This window comes from Aedes aegypti, chromosome 2, assembly GCF_002204515.2.
Source record: "Aedes aegypti strain LVP_AGWG chromosome 2, AaegL5.0 Primary Assembly, whole genome shotgun sequence".
Lineage (NCBI taxonomy): Eukaryota > Metazoa > Arthropoda > Insecta > Diptera > Culicidae > Aedes > Aedes aegypti.
In genome coordinates this window covers 252,962,597-252,970,942 of record NC_035108.1, presented here as the reverse complement: position 1 = coordinate 252,970,942, position 8,346 = coordinate 252,962,597, and positions in this window count along the sequence as shown.

Sequence of the window (8,346 nt, the reverse complement as noted above, 5' to 3'; positions counted from 1 at the left end):
TCTAGCATGATCATATTTTCAAGTGATAAATGAGTTTTAATCACAAAATAGATTATATTTGTTTTATTGGAATTATACGGAATTTTTTTTTAACAAGTTCAAAAGCGTCTATTGATGATGTCTTATAAAGAGGCGTACATGATTTTTGAAGAAAGATGCCAAAATGTAGAAATTGGTTTTACTTTGTTTACTATGTTGAGGCCTAAACATTGTAGGCTTCACAATAGCACAGGAATTCACAATGCATGTGTGTGTCCATACCACGAAAATGTGAAATTAATGCTTAACAGTTTAGGAATTGTCTCTCAGGCAGAAATTAGAGAAAAACTGTTATGCGATGTTTTAGTAACAACGACTGATTGTTTTTTTTCGAGAATGTGAAAATTGTAATTCCAAAGAAAATAATACAGGACAACTAATCTCGCTTTTAGAGGAGAGCGACAAAGAAGATGAAGTTTTTCAGCAATGGCTCACCACCGATCGCTGTAACTTAGAAACTATAATGAAGCCTGTTGAAGAATTTCGTGAAGAAAGTTGATATGCTCATAACTCATGATTTTATTTGAAAAGAACAGTGTTCTTTTCTACGAAACAAAAAAGACCCCTTAATACAAGGTGAAATACTGGTAATTAGCGACTTTTCTGAAAATTATAGTTTTATCATACAAAACGCTGCTCAAGGATATCACTGGAATAATTCCCAAGCAACGATAAACCCATTCGAGATTTACCATAAAAAAGATAATAAATTGGAAAACGTTAGTTTTATTATAATATCAGAAGTGTTGACCCATGACACAGTTGCAGTTTAGCTATTAATTTTGTTAAAAAAAATCTCAAGAGTTATTTTTATGTCAGATGGAGCTGCAGCTCATTATAAAAATAAAGTTAAAAAAATGCCAGCTAATGTAATTTTAAGAAAATACATGGATTGGAAGCAGAGTGGCACTTTTTTGCCACATCCCACGGCAAAGACCCCTGTGACGCTATTGGTGGCACTCTCAAGCGAATAGCAAAAAGAGCAAGTCTTGCAAAAGACTATATGGAAACTCAATCGCAAACCCGCGAGAACTATTCGACTGGGCAGTGAAACAAACTGATACATGTATCACCAAATTAAATTTCTGTTATATATCTAATGAACAATATGTTAAAATGTCAGATGAATTGGTGGAACTGTTTGATAAGGTTAAAACTGTCCCTGGTACCCAAAAATATCATTGCTTTATGCCTATTAGTGATACACAAATTGTAGCCAAACGGTATACCAATTCAGAGGATGAACCAAAAATATTCAATTTATTCAGTAAAGCCCAAAAATAATGTAAATATTCATGTGCAGATACTACGTTTTAGGATATATAGCAATAATAAAAATAATAATGCATAATAAAAACAAACCACGCCTTTTTTTCATAAGCATAATATTGACCCTTTCCAGACACCTGTTAAGACCAAATAAGAAATGAAATCTTATTGTGATATCTTTCCAACCATAAAAAACCCATCGGAATGTTAGACGGAGTTGATTTTCTCATAAGCGGATTGGTGCGAGATCAATTGTATTTAATTAAAAAAAAAACTGTATAATTACGATTTATTTCTTTTAACTACTCCCAATAAAACAAATATAATCTATTTTGTGATTAAAACTCATTTATCACTTGAAAATATGATCATACTAGACTATTTAAAGCGAAATAAAAATAAAATAAAAAAATCTTTTTGGACTTAAAAAATTCGATGTTAGAAAAACTTTTTTCCCTAAAATATGCCCAATTTGCAATGTATGGGCGACTTTGAGTAAATTTAATTACGAAACTTTTTGCTTAAGGATGATCAAAATCTGAAATGGCTATTTTTTTAAATCGACTTTAAAGATTTGAATCATGTTTTTTTCAGTGTAGAAAATGTTTTTTTTTTCAATATTTTTTTCTAAAACTTCAGGAAATTTCACGACAGTCCCCCATACAACACTTTTTTGTAGGTCTTACCGTTTTCGAGGTATACGGGTTTATAAAAAAAAAGTAAAAAAAAACTTTGACCCTTTCCAAATGTTAGTCTGAACCGATTTAAAAAAAAAAAAAACAAAGTATGCAAAGTATCTTAATTTCACGTAGTCTTCACACCCAGAAAAATTTCATTGAATTCTGAAGGGGTGTTGCCAATCGCTTGACCTCAAACTCTTTCTTGTCCGGAACCTCCATACGGCATCAGTTTGTAATACGGGGAGTGGTTTATTCAGTTATACTGCCCATAACTGCATATTTGTAACATTCTATATTTTTGACGATTTCGAGATAATACCGTGGAACTTCATCATATCATGAATACTATCGACGTGCTGTGCGTACACAAATATTCTCTGCTCTTGGAAGTTCATAAAACTACCAAAAGTAATAAAACAGTACCTTCTTTTCAGTGCTACAAACACGAGTAGTTTTGTGATCCTTTGACCGCGACGCTTGCTCCTGCAGGGGCGGGGGATGCGGTCAAAATCGATCATGTTACGTACGTAGAGCAATGAAAAAGTGTATTGTATTTTGCGGTAAGCACAGTGCGGCGACGGGAAAAACAGCATTACATCATGGTAAAATCATTCTTTATTACTATTTACTCACCTATTACCATATGAAACTAAATACGTGCCAGGGTCGAAAATTTTATTTTCGATTCGGGAAGTGTAAAAACATTTCAGATATCCATTGGATATTTGGATTTTTTTTATGCGGGGCTTATCACTGAGAAAAATCTACACGTCAAAGTCGTGTGTTTTACTTAAAGATTTGCGCAATGAGGAAAACCACATGATTTGAGTGTGGTAGCCATATGGATTTCATCATTGATTGCACAGTATAATAACATGTGTATCAACATTAGGTTGTAATGTGAAACAAACATGAATTTTCAAATATTAAATCATGAATTCCAACTGATTTTCTTATTGAATTCGAAATGTAGTAGCTAGTCATGTGTGATAGAACATAAGTGTCATGGGACTGAAAGAAGAAATTTGGTAGAAAAACTTTTGCTCCCCAAAATATGGATCCGAGGCTCCTCTGCTTGTCGCAAGCTCTCTTGATTTTTTTTTTCAAACCCATGAGCCAGCAACAAGCGGGGCGCCGCAAATCCATAATTTGGGAAGCCAGGGATAAGCATATTCCATTTTTTTCGAAACTGAAAGCCAGGAAAATCTGTTAGTGGAATCCGATTTTTCTACTAAACCATACATTATAATCAATGTTTTCTTATAGAAAGGTAGAATTCTCGTATATCGGTCAACTGCACTAATAAAAGAAAAATCGAATTCACAAATTTTCATCAAACACTTTCAGTTTCAAAATTTGCTTCTTCTCTTTGGAAGCATGATGATGACTGTCGTTCGACACGAGGTCCAACCGCAATTCAGTTCACTATGCATCCCATGGGTTGATCACAAACAATTTAGAAGCTTTGAACATGGAAATCGATAGCATAGCTCATGGATTTCATGATAACAATCTCATTGCGCATATCAATGAATCTACCAACTTGAACATGATGATTATGACACAAGATAACCATAAACAAAACACACTGAATCCGTATTGGAGTGATGATCTATGCGTCCATAGGTTGACACATACGAATCTGAAGAGAAAGCTTCGGGAACTTATGTGGAAAAAATATGGAATCCCTGTTGTCGGTTGATGAATCAATCCATGAAGCAAAACAAAGGAATTTAATGTGTAACACACACGAAGTTTGCAAGAAAATCATAGCAAATCTATATGGACGTTCATGAATCGATCCATAATTTTAAACACACAGATCGAGCGTGTGGATTTTTATCAGTGTGTATATGAATATGACCTCAGAATGTGTGTGTGTATTTACTGCCATTCTTGAAATGGGTCGTAGGAATTTCAGTAGAGCTATCACCTTTCATCTCCTGGGCTAAAATTATCTGCAGATATAAATACAGTCTCCTATTAGACACATGGTTGGGGGCGTAATAGGAATCTGCGTTATAGGAGACCCAGGGCTTATGGGATTTCATCCCTTTGGGGGTGTTGTTGAATGTCTCGTATGCCAAAAGAGATAGCACAGTACTGTCTTCGGCGAAGTTTCAGTGCTAAGTACGATCTACCTTTAGGAGTTGAGGATCATCCTTTTAGTTGAGAACTTGGCCGGTAGGGCCGCTTTTCTGATTTGCACTATATGAACCATGGGGGATAAGAATGCAAAATTTTGTAACATATGATATCTCTAGATCCTGATGTTTTAGAAGGTTGGTGTTTTCGGAAGAGTTGTTCAGTAGCTCAAAGGCTGACATGAGGTGGTCATTCTGATACAGAATTACGCCACCAGGCGGCTCTAGAATGTTTGCTTTGCGCATAGCTCAGTAGCCTGACCACTTAGAAAGATGGCGTCTTCGGCAAAGTTGCTCAGTATCATAAGGACTAACATTATTTGAGCCGAAAGATTCGAAATCCGGTGTGTCTTATGGGAGTGCACGTTATAGGAATGCGTTTAATAGGAGACCCGACTGTATATCGAAGGGTATCAATAAAAACATGCATACAATTTTCTTCCATAAAAGCACTGCCGGTCAGTGGAAGGTGGATTGTATTCACACACACACACACACACACACACACTTTTCAGTGCTACAAAAACAGTATTATTTTTCTACTATTGATCCCTTTACGATCTTTGTTTGGACCCGTGCCTTCGATTTTTCGTTGGACCCGTTGGCAAAAGCTAGCGGTGGTAATCCTTCTTGGACACCGTCTTGGGAAAAAAAACCTCTTAGGAGGTCACGTCTTCTTTCGTTTATTCACTGAACATGGTTGCAACTACAAACAAACTTCCTTCCAAAAAAGTGGGATTTAAAACTGCACTAAACGTGGCAAGAATGGAAGAAAGTACGTTTCTCCGGAATGCGAATGTGAACAGGATAATGTTGATAATTGCATCGAAATGAGCAATCAGTTCGATGCTCTAGTCAAATTTTCCGAACACTAAATCGAAGCAGTATCTAGCCCAGGCTCTTTGATTCAAGTGAGGAAGCAAAGAGTGCCTATCGTGGTCAGTTGTTTCGAATTCGGGGGATTTAGGCAGGAGATCTCGAACTCCATTAGGGGAATCAAGGTCTCCTTCCAAATCGCAAAGAAAGGAGACTGTCTCGTTTTGCCGGAAAACTCTTAAGAATCGCAAACTTTTTCTCAAACATCTTGAAGAGAAGAAGCACAATTTTGTTTTACTAATGACGATAAAACTGAACGTTTGTTCAAAATCGTCTTGAAAGATGATTTGATTTGAAAGTAAAAGATTTTCTTGGATTTTCCCAGTCCAAGTAATCATTATGAAAAAAAAACCAATCTGGCATTGTTCGGAAAAGGCTTTCTCAAGAATATTATTTAGATCACTTTAACAAAAAAGATCTAAATAATGTTAAAGCTTTAGAAAAAGCAAAACTTTTGTTCGATGTCCGTGTGACATGGGGACATTTTCAGAAACCTGGAGGAAATTACCAGAATACCCCCCCTCAGTGCCGTCGGTGTCAAAAGTGGGGTCATGGTACAAAACATTGCCGCATGGATGCTAAATGCGTGATTTGCGGAGGTTCTTCTCACGCTAAGGACGTCTTTCCAGTGAAGGAAGATACCACCAAGTTTATATACTCCAATTGCCGGGGCAATCATAAGGCCTTTTTTGGGCTTGCCAACCAGCCCCCACTTTTAGGGAGGTTAAGGATGCCATTCACCAGCTCAAGCACAATAAATCTGCTGGTAAGGATGGTATCTGAGCAGAAGCTGGCCATTTATCTGCACCGGCTGATAAGAACAATCTGGTCAACAGAACAGCTACCGAAGGAGTGGAAGGAAGGGGTGATATGCCCCATCTACAAGAAAGGCGACATGTTTGATTGTGAGAGCAATCACCATTCTAAATGCGACCTACAAAGTTGCTATATCTGGAGTACCGGGACCAGGAACCACTAACCAAAAGTCCAACTGCTGGAGGAGAAACAGCCACAACCGAAAACTAACTACAAACTCAAACTCTTTTTCTAATTTGGGGGTTTTCTTCTGGATCACTAAATAAACTTGTTGTTCGATTGAAGTGTACAAACTGAAGACCTTTCTTCAGCGGTTTATTTTGTTTTTATAACTGGCATCAGTGATGCCAGTTTACTTACGCATACGCTTTGCGTGATTGTTCGCGCGCGTAGCAAATGATTGATGATGATGATGACTGACGCTAAGATGTTTTCAACCATCATGGTTAGTACACAATAGCTCTTCACTCTTACAAAGATTTAACAATAATTCAACAAATAAAAATTAATAATATTCGAATTCATCATCATGCTTAATATTTCTAATTCTTTTAGAACGCCGGGGTAGGCCAGTGAGCTCTACCATATCCGACAGTGATTTTCTTTTTCTATTTCTTCTATCTATTATTTGATCAGTTTTTCTTCTTTCTTCGTTAACACTCAGATCCGGTATTTGCCGGACATCGGGTTCCTCCACGATTCTCTCTCCGGGTTGAGCGACCGTTCTCGGGCTGCTTCGATCCGGTAGTTGCCGGACATCGTCATCGTTTACGGCCGTTCCTCCGGGCTCAGCGGTAGTCAGCATCGACCGACCATTATCGACCACTACCATCGACCGTTTTGGCTGACCCGAACCACTTCCGTCCTTAACGAGCCGGATTTGGGTTGGATGAGCGGTAGTCGTCGCCTCGTTTCCAACCATGATCTGTAGAATATTTTTAGAGAACCGTTTTAGAAAAGATGCTTCAATCCATTTTTCGCGTAAATTTGGTATATTATGCTTGTACCACACCAAATCCCCTGGTATCAGTGCATCCAACGGATCAGATTGATCGTTGACATTTTGATTAGTTTTAACATCATCATCGGGGGAACGTGGTACCAGCATTTGTTTATAATGTTTTTTTGGGTTAATCAAATCGATCAACATCTTTGGTGTATAACCAAACACTTTTTCAGAAGGGAAACTACCTTCCAACGTCAAATTGCTATTTCTATAGTTAAATAAAAACAAGTTTATCTGATCTTCCAATTTCAACTCTAACATTCCAGGTTCTAATAAGAATTTCTTAAGCACATCTTTCACCGTTCTAACAAGTCTCTCTGCCTGGCCATTACTAGCAGGATTGTATGGAGGACTGTTCAAAACCTTTATGCCTTGTCTTTCAACGTCCGGCAATCCAAAACAAGCAAAATACTCGATAAGTTTTGTCAAAACCTCCGAAGAGTTGGTACTGTTGAAAGGCTAGTCCGCTAAGACCACGCAGATCCTAGCGAGGCTAGCCCGTCCACATCCGATTGCAAATCATAAAGAAATACAATACAGTAGATGTCTCCTTCAACTGGGCAGCTAACTGACTGATACCTCAATCAGCAGCTGCAACTCTCTTTATTCAAACCAGGTATACATTTACAATTCATAATTCTACACAAATATCATACCTCTCTCAACAAATCTTCCACACTGTTACCTACGACGACGCATGCTTCTCAACCGACGATTCTTCTACCTGAGGCGCGACACTACCTCTATTCCAACAGGTACCTTTCCTCATCCATTTTACCTCCAACCATTTAGAATAACTATCCACTACCAATAAGAAAGTACGATGCTCAAAATAAAAGAAGTCAATGTGTATCCTGCTAAATGGTCTCAAGGTAGGTATCCAGTTTGACGTAATGTTTTGTTTTGGAACTATTGCCATACTTGCACAGACATCACAAGCAGCAACAAACTTTTCAATATCCGTGTTGATTCCAAACCAGTAAACTGTTTTTCTCGCCAATCTTTTCATTTTTACAATACCAGCATGGTTGCCATGTAAAAGTTTTAAAATGTCGTTTTTCAGTAACTGCGATATTACAACCCTTTCTTGAAACAACAAACAGTCTTCAACGATCTCCAAATCATGCCTATTCGTAAAAATATCTACAAATTGCTTGTCTATCCTTTTTGGCCAACCATCGAGCATAAAACTCAAAATTTTCTGTAAACTAGCATCCTTTTTCGTCTTTTCAGCAATAACCAAAAAATCTATAGGCGAATTGTCCCCAAAATTGATACTTTTTACAAATTCTTGGTCATATTCACTGGGAACTGCCACGTCCAGTGGGAATCGTGAGCAGAAATCCGCATTACCCATTTTGGCTGAAGGACGATACTGGATTTCAAAATCATACACTGATAGTTCTAAAATATAGCGTTGAATTCTTGTCACGAATATTGAATGCTTGCCTTCTTTACCAAAAATCCCCACTAATGGTTTGTGGTCGGTAAAAACTGTAAATTTTTGACCATACAA